Raw genomic sequence first — 15,822 nt, forward strand, 5'->3', positions numbered from 1 at the left:
CAGTCCCAGACTTTCAAGATTTTGTATGTAAGGAATTATAAAGGTGGAATGAAACCTTTCTAGAATTTGTCCCACAGGATTAAGGATGGCAAACCACAGCTGTTTCTATAAATATATATTATCTATTATGGTAATGATTAGACAATATTATCTTAATCAGAAGAATTTGCTCCTAGGTATAACAGCTGTAACATATTATATATATTATATTATATTATATTATATTATATTATATTATATTATATTATATCATATCATATCATATATTATATTATATCATATTATATTTTCATATATCATATTATATCATATACTAGGAAGTGATTTCAAAGTAACTGTGTTAAAGTAAAACCAGTTATTAAGCAGAGATTGATGTCACTCCCTGTGTTGGTTTGAAAAGACAGGTGTCTGCTAAGGAAGGCAGGAGCCTCTCCTAAAACGTAAAATGTAAACCCCCTCCCTCTGAATTGTTATAAATTTGAAATTAAGGGGCTCTCAGGAAAAAATATGGGAGCAGGAATAACAGTTCTTTATTAGGGAAACAAATAAAAAGATAAAATAAACAATGCAGTAAAGCAAGACAACACTGACAGAATCAGAACACAACCTGACACCCTGTTGCACAGGGTGTTGGTAGCAGTCCAATTGGAATGGTGGCTGCAGTCCTCCTGGAGTGTCAGGTGTGCTTCTGCTGCAGCAGGGATCCTGTAGAAAGGTATAGTCTTCCTCTGAAGATCCAGTGGAAGAGGCAGCAGCTGTTCCTCTGGGAAATCCAGTGAAGAAAGCCATGTTGGTGTTCCAGAATTTTTAAGATTATATCTGGTAGGAATGCTTGGTTCTCCCCTCTGGGCGGAGAATCTCACAATGGGATGCTGTAGTTCTTATCAGTCATGCAGTGACATTCAGTAGCCTGTTATCAGCAGATGTCTGCCCTGAGGAAGGAGTGGGTGTGGAAGAGATAAGGTAAACTTCCCACTTAACAGAAGACAACTGCCATAGAGATGGCAAAGAGAATACAATCTGCTTGGCAATCCAGGACTGTCTCCATTGTGAAACTCAGAGGCCCCAAGGAGCCAAGGGTCCATGGTGACTTTGTGGAGCCCAGTGTCATGGAGGAGGCATTGTGACACAGTGAGGGCACATGGAGCCGAGGGGCCCTGGTGACAGATCAGGGCTTTGTGGGAGCATGAAGCCATTGTGACATTGCAAGGTCTCATGGAAGCACGGGGCCATTGTGACACTGCAGAAGGAAGGGGAGCCAAGGAGACCATTGGGACACTGTGGGGTCCCACAAAACCAAGGGAACAGGGAACAGGTCTGGCTGGGCCTCCTGGGGATCACTTGACAGGTCCAGCTGACCTTGGCATGTCGAGGGCTGCTTTCTCATCTGTCCTTGAAGCACTGGGGCTCTGGGCTTTCCTTCCTATGGTAGAGAACTCTCCTTGTCCTCCAGGGGCCCATTGTCAAAACTGGGATTCCTCCTCCAAATTTCCTTATATGCAAAGATTGTTTCCAGATGAAATCTGCCAGGAGTGACAGCTCTGGCTGCCTTGGCCATCCAGGAACCACCTCTCATCTGACTTTGAAACACTGGGACCATGTGATTTTTTTTCTTATGGGAAAAAAATCCATCTCGACCAGGCACCCATGGCTAAAATTGGGCATCTGCCTCCAGCATTCCCTATATCCAAGGATAACTCCCAGACAAAAGCTGCCAGGACTGACAAGTGTGGCTGGCCTTGGCTTCCTGAGGGCTGCTACTCATCTGCCTCTAAAACACTGGGGCTTTGTGCTTTCCTTCATAATGAAAAGAACTCTTCTTCCTGTCCAGGTGCCCACGGCCAAAATTGAGATTCCACATCCAAAGTGCCCTATGGCCAAGGGTAGCCCCTAGACAAAAGGTGCCAGCAGAGACAGGTCTGACTGGCTTGGCCTAAGACTGGCCACATCTCATCTTCTTCCAGAACACTTGGACTTCACACTTTTTTTCCAGTACAAAAAAACCCCCATTCATCTTGACCAGGTGCCCATGGTCAAATCTGGGATTCCATCTCAAGAGCTCCATACATCCAAGGATTTTTCCCCAATGAAAGATGCCAGGACAGACAGGTCTGGCTGCCCTTGGCCTCTTGGGGGCTGCCTCTCACCTGCTTACCAAACACATTGGGTTGGTGATTTCCTTCCAATGGAAAAGTACCATCCTTCTTCTCAAGGTGCCCGTGGACAAAATTGAGATTCTTCCTCCCAAATTCCATATATCCAAGGATTCCTCCATGACAAAAGCTGCCAGGACAAACATGTCTGGCTGGCTTGGCCTCCCGAGAGCCACCTCTCTCCTCTTCTGCCTTTGAAACTCTTGGGCTCTGTGCTTTCCTTCCCATGGAAAAGAACCATCCTTCTTATCTACACAGAAATGGCCGAAATTTGGATTCCACCTCCCAAATTTGCTATATCCAAGGGTTGCTTTCAGACAAAAGCTACCAGGACAGAGAGGTCTGGCTGTCCTAGGCCTCTGATGGCTGCCTTTCATCTGCCCTGGAAACACCTCTGTTCTGTGCTTTCCTTCCTATGGAAAACAACTGTGCTTCTCCCCCAGGTGTCCATGTCTGAAACTGGGATTCCACCTCTAAAATTCTGTATATCCAAGGGTTGCTTCCAGGCAAAATCTGCCAGTACCATCAAGCCTTGGCCTCTGGTGACTGCCCCTGCAACACTGGGGGTCGGTTCTTTCCTTCCCATGGAGATCACTGGGACACTGTGGGGACCTCACGAAACCAAGGGGATCATTGTGGCACCACTGGAGCCCATGGAACCAAGGGGCTGTGGTGACACAGCGGGGCTTCATGAAACCCAGAGACCATTATGACTCTGTGGGACCTGATGGAACCATGGAGATCATGAGCACCCTTCATGACCTCGTGTCACCAAGGGGACATTATGACACGTCAGGGCCCCATCGAACCAAGGGAACATGGAACAGGTCTGGCTGGCTTGGCCTCCCAGGGGCCACCTGATAGGTCTGGCTGATCTTGGGATGTCAAGGGCTGCCTCTCATCAGCTCCTGGAACACTGGAGCTGCATGCTTTCCTTGCTATGAAAAGAACCATCCCTCTTTTCAGATGCCCATTGGCAAAACTGATACTTTCCCTAAAAAATTTTCCAATATGCAAGGGCATCTCTCAGAAAAAAAACCTGCCAGCTCTGGCTGGCCTTGGCCTCTGGTGGTCAGCTCTCATCTGCCCCTGAAACAATGGAGCTATGTTCCTTCATTCCTTAGGAAAAGAACCCATTTTCATGTCCAGGGCCCATGGCCAAAATTAGAATTTGGCCTCCCAAATTCTGTATATCCAAAGATTGCTCCTAGACAAAAGTAACCAGAACAGACAGGTCAGGCTGGCCCTGCCCTCTGGTGATTTTCTTAGACCATGAGCTGGATGTTTCCATTTGAAAACACCTTGGAGAGGGCCCGGAGATCTCCCAAGGAGGGGTTCTGAAACCTTGGGCACATGAGCATTACATATGGACAAAGGAGCTCTGTGCTCTGTGCTGTTGTGGTGGTATTGCATCATGGAAGGGATGTCCGAAAAGAAGCTGCTAGCAGTTTCCTCCATGTCTGTCAAAAACACCCAATCAGTAATTAGCTTTGAGAATTGACAATCTGTTAAACCACTAAGGAAGCTGTACACGGCTCTGTGAAGACACACATTAAAGATGAGAAAGCCTGTGAGGGTCTCTTTCCTTTCTGGCCAGCAAAGAGGTAACAAGGCTGACCCAGCCCCCGTCTCAGCCGGGCCGGGCCGGGCGGCTCCTGCCGTGGGGCCGGGCCCCTTCCCAGGGAGCCCCCCAGGCCCCATCGGCTGCCGGGCAGGGCAGGGGAGGTCGCGGGGCCGAGGCCGGGCCGGGCCATGGCTGCGGTTGCCAACACCTGGGCGCTGCTGAGCCCTGCCCCGCCGCCAGCCTGGGCCCAGCCAGGATCCGCCGGGCCCCAGGAGCAGCCCCGGGCCGGGCCGGCTCGGCCAAGATTCTGCCACCCTTGGGGTTCACCCGCAAGCCCTGGGCAGGGGGAGGAGAAGCCATGGGCCCCGGCCGTGCTGCTGCTGTGTTCTGGCCTGGCTGCTGAGATCCTGGCCCTGCCCCAGCGCGGCCCATCCTGACACAGCCCCAGCGCAGCCACTGCAGAAACCTCCATCGTAAAACAGCTCCAGCCACAAGGACCGAGCCTGGCCGGGGTCACGGAACCATCTGCAGGCCCCAGGAGAGATATTAACTCTTTCAGTGCTTCCATCCTCCCTCGAGTGAGAGAAAAGGACAAAGTGCAGGCACACAGAGGAGCAACATGAAGACACCGAGGTCAGTGAAGGGGAAGTTGAGTCCCGGATGGGAGGGATGAGGAAATGCCATAACCTTGGGACTGAAATCCTCTTGTGAAGCTATAGAGAAGGATGTAATTGATACATCAGACTCTCTTTTTCCCTATAACACATTGAAAAGGATGGGAAGATGACTTGTTCAGGAAAGACCTCCATGGTAAAGTAAGCAAATGTTGAAGTAGCTGTGTTCCGATGTGAAGTTTGAACAGACAGAGCAGAGTGATGAGACCCTGTGCCCTCATAGGGAGAAGAAGAAAACCACTGTTCTCAGAGATGAAGATGATTTCAGAAATAGATGAAGAGAACATTTGCTCTTAAACAGCTCATCTTTAAACTAATACCCCATTAGTTGACATGGCCCATAAACACAACTGTGGGAAAAGCTGTCAAAAAATGGGAGGGACTTCATGATTGCAGATTTTCCAGGTGGCTGCTATTAATGGAAATTGAGAGCCACAAGAGAACTCTTTTCTTATGGAGAAGTCTCCATAGCAAGAAAGAGAGACTCCTCTCCCTACATGAACTGAAGGAAGACTACTCTAGAGGAGGTAAACTGAAAATATTAGGTTTTGTCTCTTTACATTGTCAGTAAGAAAGAAAAGGTTGTAGGGAAAGAAAAGTGTTCCAAAAGTTTTGTTCTGATTCTTATTACACTTTCTTTTAGTTAGTATTAATAAACCTTTCTTTATACCCTTTTAAAGTTTTGAGCCAACTTTGCCTTTCTCCTAATCCTGTCTCACAGCAGGAAATGAGTAAGAATATTCTAGTGAGTGCACTGGTAATTAGCCAACATTGAACCCACCACGCTAATTGATGCATTGGCCAAGAAATCTCAAATTGGAGAGAAAAAACACTACAGAAACATTCCTGATGAACTGCATGAGAACAAAGGGAAATCAAGGCAGAGCCATGGTTTGTCAGAACTTGCCTGATCCTAATGAGCCCCATGATGAATTTGGAGATGAGCCCTGGAACCTCGGGGTCTGAAAGGAGAGTGCACAAACCTTTCCAGGAGTCCAAGCCAGTGGAAACACCCAAAGTGTCTCAAAGCATGAATGGGTCCCACTGAGGTCCACCCCCAACACAAGCTCTTAATGGACGCCATAGAGGAGAGAATTGGAGGCCAGGATGGTACAAAAAGCTTCTCAGAGACTCAGTGTGGAACAGAAAATCCAAAGAACCTTAAAAACCTTGAGCATTTCAAACCACTAATGAGCCGCAATGAATGTCAGTACAAAGCTCTCAAGGGACTCATTAAAGCAGATAACTGGGGCCATGATTGCACAAACCTCTCACAGAGTCTGTATCAAAAGGGAAGCACCAAGTACCTTAAAATAACTGAAGTACCTTGAAGCATTAATGAGCCCCACTGGATGCTGTTACTGACAAAGCCTCTCCAGGGACTAATTACAGCAGATAATTGGATACCATGATTGCACAGACCTCTCAGAGACTCCAAGGCAAAAGCCAAACCCACAGTCCTTTGAAAAACCTGCAGTCCCTGGGATCATTCAGGAGCCCCCAGGGCCATTCCTGAGCAAGGCTCCCCAGGGACTCCTTCCAGCAGATCCTTGAGGCCACTGGGATGTGGGCTAGGGGGGATGCTGAGGGCAGGACAAGGGGCTGACAGTGCCCAGCCTGGCTGGGGCTGTGCCAGGAGGCCCCAGGGCCTCAGGACAAGGTGTCTCCTCCCAGCCCTTGGTGGCACAGACCCTGCTGTGCCCCAGGTCACCAAGACTTGGCTTCTCTTTGTCCCCACCTGTTATCAGTGCCTCCAGTTCTCTGCTCTGCCTGGGGCCTGGGGACACTTTCTCAGTTGTGTCCCTCAGAGGGACCCATTAAAAGACCAAGAAACTTTGGAGTTGGATTCTGACTTGGAGTTCTGGAGAGGTTTCTGCAGCTGCCTCTCAGGGACTGATGTTCATGGCCTCAGCACAAAGCCCCAGAGGGTCATTCAAGTCCTTGTTCTGTGTCTGTGCTGCTGAGCTGAGCTGAGCTCCTGGCACAGAGGCAGCTCCTGGTCAGCAAGAAGAGCTTCAAAAGCACATTTCTCTTGAGGAGCAGCTCTTCTGCCAGCCCAGCAGGGCTGGGGCACTGCCTGCAGCCAGCCCGGGCACAGGCCAGAGGCACAGAGAGCTTCAATCAGTCAGGGCTGGGAAGGTGCTGAGAAGTGCCTGGGGCAGAATCACTGCCAGCCCTTGGCACAGGAACCTCTGGCTGCAGGACAATGCAGCTGCAGCTCCTGGAGCCATCTCCTAAAGCTGGAACATCCCAATGCCTGCAGACTCTGTGAGTACATTCTCTGATTGTCTCTGGTGCAGAGCAGACAGGGGTGCCCAGGGCTGTCCTGCAGAGCAGGCTCCTGCAGCCCAGGGTGCTGTGCTGGGGCAGGGACTCTGCTGCCTGCCAGGGACAGCTCTCAGCCAGCCCTGGCAGCTGCTCCCAGCACTGGGGGACAAGATCTGGGTGGCAGGAGACAGCTGGTAAGGCTTGCAATTGTTCTCCCGGGGTGGTGAGGATGCTGCACTGTTCAGGACTGCTCCAAAAATGGCATTTAACTGCAGAACATTTACAGTTAGTTGATAAAGGGAGCAGAGCAAGGAAGGGGCTGCATAGAACGAAAAATCCTGCTTTTTTAATCTAGTGGTAGGGGTTGTCTGGATAGGAAACTTCCCACAGACATTAATCTCTCAGTTAAGTTTGGGAAAAAATAAAAATATTTTTCTCAGATCTTACTAAAACATTCAGTGACCGGAATCAGCACAGGGCACCTCACAGGCAGCATCAGTGTTGCTTTTCCACCATCCTCAGGGTTGCTCTGATATTGCCATCAGAGCCTGCAGAGCCAGAGCTGCCCCTGGGCAGTGCCAGAGCTGGGAGGGGTCTGCAAAGCAGAGCTGAGCCCCCAGGGCTGGGCTGGGCTCTGGCAGCACTGGCAGGGCCCAGCCCTGGGCACAGGGAAGCAGCTGCTGGCAGAGACAGCTCCAGGCAGCAGAGCCCTGGGCGGGCAGTGGGGCAAAAGTGCCCCCAAGCTGTGCTGGGATATTTAGAGTCCTTTCCAAACCTAACTATTTCATGATTACATTTTATACAGATCCCCACGCCAAGGCACCACAAATGTCCAACAGCAGCTCCATCAAGCACTTCCTCCTGCTGGCATTGGCAGACACACGGCAGCTGCAGCTCCTGCACTTCTGCCTCTTGCTGGGCATCTCCCTGGCTGCCCTCCTGGGCAACGGCCTCATCATCAGCGCCGTAGCCTGCGGCCACCACCTGCACACACCCATGTTCTTCTTCCTGCTCAACCTGGCCCTCAGCGACCTGGGCTCCATCTGCACCACTGTCCCCAAAGCCATGCACAATTCCCTCTGGGACACCAGGAACATCTCCTACAAAGGATGTGCCACACAGGTCTTTTTCTTTCTGTTTTTCATTGGAGCAGAGTTTTATCTCCTGACCATCATGTGCTACGACCACTACGTGTCCATCTGCAAACCCCTGCACTACGGGACCCTCCTGGGCAGTAGAGCTTGTGCCCACATGGCAGCAGCTGCCTGGACTAATGGCTTTCTCACCGCTCTCATGCACACAGCAAATACATTTTCCCGCCCCTGTGCCATGGCAATGCCCTGGACCAGTTCTTCTGTGAAATCCCAGCAATCCTCAAGCTCTCCTGCACCAAATCCTACCTCAGGGAACTTGGGCTCATTGCAGTTAGTGCCTGTTTATCATTTGGCTGTTTTGTGTTTATAGTTTTCTCCTATGTGCAGATCTTCAAGGCTGTGCTGAGGATCTCCTCTGAGCAGAGACAGCTCAAAGCCTTTTCCACCTGCCTCCCTCACCTGTCTGTGGTCTCTCTGTTCCTCAGTACTGGCATATTTGCCTATCTGAAGCCCCCCTCCATCTCCTCCCAATCCCTGGATCTGGCCCTTTTATTTCTGTACTCAGTGGTGCCTCCAGCCCTGAACCCCCTCATTTACAGCCTGAGGTAGCAGGAGCTCAAGGCTGCAGTGTGGAGACTGATGACTGGATGGTTTCAGGGACATTAAAATGCAGGACAATTTCTGCAAATCACTTGTAATAAAAGTTCTCTTTGATACTTCTTGTTGGTTTGGTTGTGTGTGTTTTCCACCTTTGTTTTAGTTTTTTCATATGGTCTAAAAAGAAATGTCATTGCTTGTGTCATTTCTCATTTTATTTATCTCCACCTTCCATGTGGCCACAGACTGTGTCAATGAGGGGCTGCGCTCTCAGTGGCTTTAAAGGAACTCAAGGATCTCCCAGCAGAGTTTTCTGCAGAGATGCCCTTTTGTTGCCTTCTCTGGAGCTGCAGCAGCAATGTCTGTGTGCAGAGCTGGGGCAGATCAGTGCTGGCACAGCAGCTGTGCCCAGCAGCAGCAGCACTTGGTGTTGCCAGTGCTGCTGCCGTGGCCCTGCCCCGCTGCCCTGGTGGCCCTGGTGTTGCTGTAGGGCCTGAGTGCTGTCGGGGCCGCGCACAGTCCTGGGGGTGGCAGTGCCGGGGCTGCAGCAGGGACAGGCCATGGGCACTGCTGGGGCAGCGCTGATGCCTCAGGCCAGGCCCTGGGGGCTCCAGGCTCCTTGCCCAGACTCACTCCAGAACACGTCGAGGCCAATGCTCAGCACAGAAAAGCCCCAGGGTGAGCTCACCTGCTGTAGGCAATTGATTATCTGGTAACATGAGGTCACAGAGTGGGCTGTGACATCACAGACGGGGTTATGTGAGGTCATCAAGCAGTTATGCCACCATAGACAGTCTCTGTGACACCACAGAGCCATCTGTGACATTAGAGACCAACTGGGTGACATTAGAGAATGGGCTGTGACATCACAGAGCAGGCTGTGACATCCCATAGGGGCTGTGTGAGGTCACTGGGTTGGTCACTCCGCCCCAGCTCCCCCTCACAGTTTCTCCCAACAAGTCCAATGCTGTTCATGCCCAGTGGGGTCCCTGTCCCCCGGTATCCCCCTGCTCCACCTGGAGCCACAGATTCCACCAAAGGATGTTCCACAGGATCCAGCCCAGAGCCTGACATGGGGACAAGGGGCCAGGGAAGTGTAACCAGAACATCAAGGACATGGATTATCCAGGTGACTGTGGCCTGGATTGGGTTCCCCAGGGCAGGAAAGATATCTGGCAGCTGGAGCAGGTTTAGGGAAGGGCCTCCAAGGTGGGGCTGGAGCCCTTGGGCTGTGAGCAGAGGCTGAGGGAGCTGGGCTTGTCCAGCCCAGAGCAGGGAAGGCTGAGGGGCTCCTCATCCCAGCCTGGCAGTGCCACCAAGGAGCTGATGGAAAACACAGAGCCAGGCTCTTCACTGGGGGGCCTGGTGGGAGACAAAAGCCAATGGGTGGAAGGGGAAAGAGGGGAGATCAGCCAGGACAGGAGGAGATTAAATGAGTCAGGCTGGTTTCAGCATTTCCTCACCAAACCAGCCTGACCCCCCTTCTCCATCCACCACTGACAGCTTTGCAAATCAGGAATTGTTGGAGCTGTTTTGCCCCTAGTCCAGGACGAGCATTCTGATACAAGAACATAATTGTGTTTATATCTATTACAGAACCATGTTTGTCTAAAATTAATTTTAGTATGGAAATCACTTGTGGATGGTGGACTCATCAGACACCACTAGGATGTTGCACATAGCTCAGGGAGGAGCGTGATTGTTATTAAATTGTGTCCTTTTCAACTATGGTCTGTTGGCCATGAAGAGAAACCCTTCTGTACCTCTGAGTCTCACCAGTTCCTGACCCCCAAAGGACACAAACCTGATGAGTTCCCACTCCAGTGGTGCCACTTGCATTTCCCTCCGTAGCCAGAGCAGAGCTCCCTTGTCCCAGAAAGTCCCTGGCAATGTAGGGATGAAGGAAACAGGGCAGGCTGTGGGGATCAGGGGCAGGGAACAGCCAGGGATTTGAACTGGCTGAGGGTGCCCTCAATGCCCTCGACCAGATCAGCAATAAAGAGATTTCACTGACCTGGCCCCAGTCCTGAGCCCTGGGGACACCCCTGGATGAGACTCCATTCCTCAGGTGTTCTGAGTGCCAGGGGTTGGATGAGGGAAATGGTGGGGAGGGGGTGTGGACAAAATCTGATTAATTGTCAGCAATAAAGGGTCCTGATTTCATATCTATGCAGACTGCATTAGGACGTGCTGGGGGTCAATGTCAAGTGGACATTGCTGATATCAATCTATAAACAAGAAAAAAACTTGACAAAAGAATCCTCTCTTCATTGTTTTCAACATAGTATATTCACACTGAATTAACTTTCGAAATCTTTCTAATTAATCAAGGAACAATTAAAAACTTGAATGATTCCTAGGGGCTTCTCTTGCTTGGGTGTTTTGAACAAATATTTATGAGTCTTTCTCTATGAAATCCTGAACTGAAGAACTCAAGAAAAAGAGGCCTCTGGCATAGTAAAATTCATCACCAACCTCCAACTGGCTTAGGATCCATCCCCATCAGAGCAGCAATGAACAGCAATGGGCACAGCTTTGTGGCTGGCCCAGCTTTGGGATGGGCCCTGGGCCTGGAGCAGGAGCAGCTCTTGAGGGCCCCAAGGCCGGGGCTCTTGTGCTGCCCTGGGCACATGGGATGGCAGCAGGGGCTGCAGAGCTCTCAGCACCTGAGCCAGAGGGGAGCAGGGCACACAGGGAGCCTCCTTTGGCCTTGGCCCAGCACCTTCCCCCATGGCTGGGGCTGAGTCCTGTGTGAGCTGCAGCTGCTGCTGTGCCCTTGGCAGGGGCTGAGGCCGTGGGGCCAGTGGCCAGAGCAGCCTGGCCTGAGCAGAGCTGTGGGGCCAGAGCCGGCTAGGCTGGGCTGGGGAGAGGCCCTTGGTGCTGCCCAGAGCTCAGGGCAGCTGGCAGAGCTTGCAGGGAGCTGGGCTGGGCTCAGAGAGCCTGCCCCAGAAACCATCAGTGTCCATCTCAGCCTGGCTGAGCGTGCAGGGGCAGGACTCAGGCCAGGCCTTGTGGGGCAGGGCCAGCGCCTGTGCTGGCCCAGAGGCCGGCAGAGCCCGGGGCAGGGCTGTCTGTGCAGGCCCACAGGTGCCAGGGGCTGTGCAGGAGCTGGCAGAGGCTGCCCAACAGGGAGGCCGTGGGGCACAGAGCACCAAGGCTGCTGTGGGCACCACGGCACAGGGGCCGTTCCCAGCCGCAATGCTCCTGGCCTGGGCTGGGCCTGCACAGGGGCTGGGCCACCATGGCTGGGCCAGCACAGGGCCACCAAGGGGCCACGCAGCCGCTGCCAGGGCTGACAGCAAGGCCAGGCACACACAAGCAATTGCTGAGCATGGCCTGTGCTGGCCAGGGCTGACTGTGCCACAGGCAGAGCTCAGCTGCCCTTGGGGGCTGCAGGAACAGTCAGGAGCCCAAGAGCCTCCATGGCTGTGCTGGAGACCAAGGCTGCAGGAGGGAAATGCAGGGCTGATGCGGAATGGGGAGGGCATTGAATTCCAGCACACACCTCAGCTCTCTGATGATCCCAGCACCATGCTGGGCCCTGTTACAGACTGGAGCAGAGCAGAAGTTGATGGGACAGGAGCCCTGTGGGGCTGTCAGGGACCTGCAGCTTGCAAGGTGCTCTGCTCTCCCTCAGGTGCTCTCAGAGAGATCCAGTCCCAGCTGGGCACCTCAGGGCACAAGTGGCACTGCCTGTTCATGGGCACACAGCTGATGTCTGCCTGGAAAGGGGCACAGGTTTTAACACCTGTTAGTTTCATAAAATAGCAGAAAATATTTTTCATCTGGGTCATTTGAGTACTTTTAGGAAATGACCAAATTTTCCCACCAGGAACAGGAATTTCCTGGATCTACTGGATTCTTCTAATGATATCAGGAGAAGAAATACTGATCTTCCCCTCTACCATTGCCACCAGCATTCAGTCTAGTACTTTATGTCGCTCTTCCTTCAGGTGTTTCCAGCTCTCCTGTTTAAATGGTTGTGTCTAAAGAGATGACTTTGTTTGGAGCAGCTGGATCTTTGTCCTTCCTATTGCTCCCAGATTTCCTCCTGCAGCTGTTTTCTGGTTATTTCAATGTGTCTCCCTTGACTGGCTTCATGCTTTGAGCACCAGGGAGTTGCCGAATCTTTCAGAATTGTCAACACCTTCTTAGTGAGCATCTTAGTTGTATTTTTATCTTTTATATCATCTCTTCCTAAGTCTTTGTCTAAAATCCTTCCTGTATGGCAATCCCTTGTGAATGGTGGACATATCCAATGTTGCTGGGATGTCACAAGGAGCCGAGGGATGGGTTTTGATGTTTATTAAATTTTATCATGTTCACATTTTTTAGGTGTGCCATGAAGAGAAAACTTTCTGTGCCTTTAAGTCTCACCAGATCCTGGTCCCTCAAAATACAAAAATATGATGAGAAGTTGTTCTCACTCCAGAGGCTGCACTTGGATCTCCCTCTATGGCCAGGTCAATACCCTCAGGGCAGAAGCCCAGCGGGGAATGCCAGCTGGCCAGGATAGCTCAGCGGGGGGCTCAGGCAACCTAGGCAAGCTATAGTGATTTGCAGCTCTTAGTGATAATGAGCTTTTAGTGATTTCAGCTCGTAGCTTGCTAGGTGCCACAGCAGCAGAGCAGGGGGAGAGAGATATGAGAAGCGCTGTATGGGTTCCACAGGATTCTTTTATTCGGGTCTCCGCAAAGGGTCTAGTGACAGCTCTTCTGCCGAACCGGGCAGAATTAGGGGTTTTTATACCCTACAGGGGTTTTGAAAACTGTTCAATAGTAAGGGTCAGGGGAAAGTGACCTATGGGCTTACAGAGAGATAAGCAGGGTCTGAAAGGCAGAAGAGAGGGGCTTCTAAAGCCTTAGTCATGCTGACTTGGCATTTCCTAGCTCTCAGGCCTCTGATCACCAAGGAGGCCGTGCAGGCCCTGTACCTGCTACAACTCCACATTCTGTATTTAGAAAAAAGGCGTTCCCTATAGTTCTTTTAAAACAATGGACAAGGCATGAGAACATGACTAGCACGATGACAATTACAAGAAAAATCCACAACATTCCCTTAACCAAAGATGCAACACATCCCATTAATCCCCACTGACTGAAAAGGTCATTGACCCAGTCTGGGGTCTTTTCTACTTTTAAGTCCTTCACAAGCCCCTTCAGTTTCTGGATGTTGACGTGGATGGATTCCGAGCATGAAGAGAGATTGAAGCAGCACATCCCTTCGAAGTCCTCGCAGCCATGTCCGTGGGCAAGCAGCAGGAAGTCAATCGCTGCTCGATTTTGGAGTGAGGCATGTCTTGTGGTTTCTTCTTCCTTTAAGAGATCGCTCAGGGCAGCAGAAGTAGCGTTAGCCTGCTTACTGAGCCAGCACCCAAGGTGATTTATTTCACCCAGGGCCTTAGCTGCAGCTACCCATGGTAGGAATATAGAGACCGCTATCTTTTTAGGTTTGTTCCAATCGTATAATTTGGGATCGCAATTCTCATAAAATTCTGTGTAGGATCTTTTGCGGCGTTTTAATTCGCTGTCTTTTTTCCAATTGTGCAACAAGGTGATATTTGGAGTAAGGGTAGAAAGTTTTCCAAGGGTACAGGGACCTCCCTGGAGTCGTGAGGGGATCCCAGCCCATACTCTATCACCACAGATGAGAAACGTTCCCTTGGGTAGAACTTTGGGATGGAGAGAGGACACAGAGATCACACGAGCAGTAATTACACCAATCATGAGGGTTGTAGGCTTTGTCAATTGGCGATATGTCTTTTCAGTATGTGTTTTTGTTCTGGTCAATTTCTGGCCAATTATTCTTTGGACGTCTAAAGTAATATTTGACACAGAATGTGGTTTTAGAGGACCCCAACAGATCCAATTCTTGAGGTTCCTCAAGAGCATTGGGCAGTATTTTTGTCTACTCGTCCCAAGTTTCTACCTGGTGGGGTCTCTTACCTGTGGTGTGGAGAAGCTCTGAATTATAGGTAGGCCAATCATCAGCTACGAAAGGAATTCCTACTAGACATGTGGAAAGTGGGTTATCAACGCTTCCCATGGATAACCACATGTTATCCTGTTTTAATGTCCTTGCTAAGGTTACCCAGACATTATGGCTCGGCTGTGGGCCAATCCAACCGACGGCACACGGTACGGTGAGGAACATCCAGGCAGCAGTGAGGACAGCACCAACGGAGATATTTTTCATCTTTTGGCAGGAATGGGGCTTCTGATAGGGAATATAAGCAAAATTTGTTATTTTTATGGTAGGAGGGGAGGGTTGGGGTTCCTTTCTTGTTCCTTTCCTCTGTTCCTTCTACTCCCCCATTTATTTTTAGTTTTTTACTGGTTTTTTGGTTTTTTCTATGTGCTAAGGGTGGCAGAGTGGGTAAAAAGTTAGAGGCTTTTGGTAAGGATTTATAAAGGGGATAATAGGGTTTTTAGGGTAAAAAGGGTAATAACATCTAATTCAGAGAACAGTTTTGTTTTCAGGCTATGTCTGGCCTAGGGCATGATGCCGCAGAATGTTGTTCAGCTTTCTGTTTTGTCTGCTGTTGTGTGATGGGACAGTCGTCTCCTCCCCCTGTGGATGTTTGGCGATGTCTTCATCTCCAGGCTGAGCTGGTCTGGTTTTGAGGAGGTCTTGTGTTTGACTCTTGTCACTGCTTGTGGAAGTGGTATTTGCAGTGCCTAGGTATGGTTTTATGTTTTTCCCTGGGTACCATCTTGGACCAGATGGTAGTAGAACACACGCATATCCTCTTCCCCAGGTAATGAGTTCAAAAGGTCCAGAAACTTTATGTGTTTCTGGGTCCTTCACCAGCACAGGTGGTTTCTCCATGAGCTTTGCTTGGGTGGTATTTGCAAAGTGGCGAAGTATTGGTGGATCAGGCTCTGAGGTTGTACAGTTCAGGAAGTTGATGACATAGAGAGCCTTGCAAAGTCTTTCAACTGGAGAAATGATTTTTGTTCCTCTCTGTTGTTGATTGAGGACTCTTTTGAGAGTTTGATGTGTCCTTTCCACGATGGATTGTCCTGTGGGGTTTGCAGGTATACCTGTCTTGTGTTGTATTCCCCACTCACTGAAGAACTCTTTTAACTTACGAGAGGTATAGGCAGGTCCATTGTCTGTTTTGATCTCCTTGGGTACTCCCAGAAAATGTTTTATGGTGTGCTGCAAAGTTTCGCCTGGATGTGTTGATGCAAATACTGCTGAGAATGTATCGACTGATACATGCACGTACTTTGACCTTCCAAAAGGTGCAAAGTGGGTTACATCTGTCTGCCACAGCTGGCAGCTGTTTAAACCTCGGGGATTGACTCCTGTCCCCACAGATGGTATCTGGTAGTTTTGACAGCTTGGGCATGTGGCAACAATAGCTTTTGCCTGATCTTTTGAAAGCTTGAACATTCTGATAAGAGCAGGCACAATTTGATGAAAAAAGGCATGTGACAACTTTGCCTGGGCAAAGATGTTAGGGACAT

At 50.4% G+C, this 15,822-nt stretch overlaps 1 long non-coding RNA gene across 1 annotated transcript; it reads right to left on the minus strand.

The window, feature by feature from the left end:
• Nucleotides 1–506: 506 nt before the first annotated feature.
• LOC135278270 (uncharacterized) lies at nucleotides 507–3,784 on the minus strand. The gene is made up of 2 exons (XR_010345812.1): nucleotides 1,360–3,784; nucleotides 507–932 (listed from the first exon to the last, which is right to left on the minus strand). It is a non-coding gene; the product is annotated as an uncharacterized LOC135278270 (long non-coding RNA).
• Between the last annotated feature and the right edge of the window lie 12,038 nt (nucleotides 3,785–15,822).

This window comes from Passer domesticus, chromosome 11 (genome assembly GCF_036417665.1).
Source record: "Passer domesticus isolate bPasDom1 chromosome 11, bPasDom1.hap1, whole genome shotgun sequence".
Classification (NCBI taxonomy): Eukaryota; Metazoa; Chordata; class Aves; order Passeriformes; family Passeridae; genus Passer; species Passer domesticus.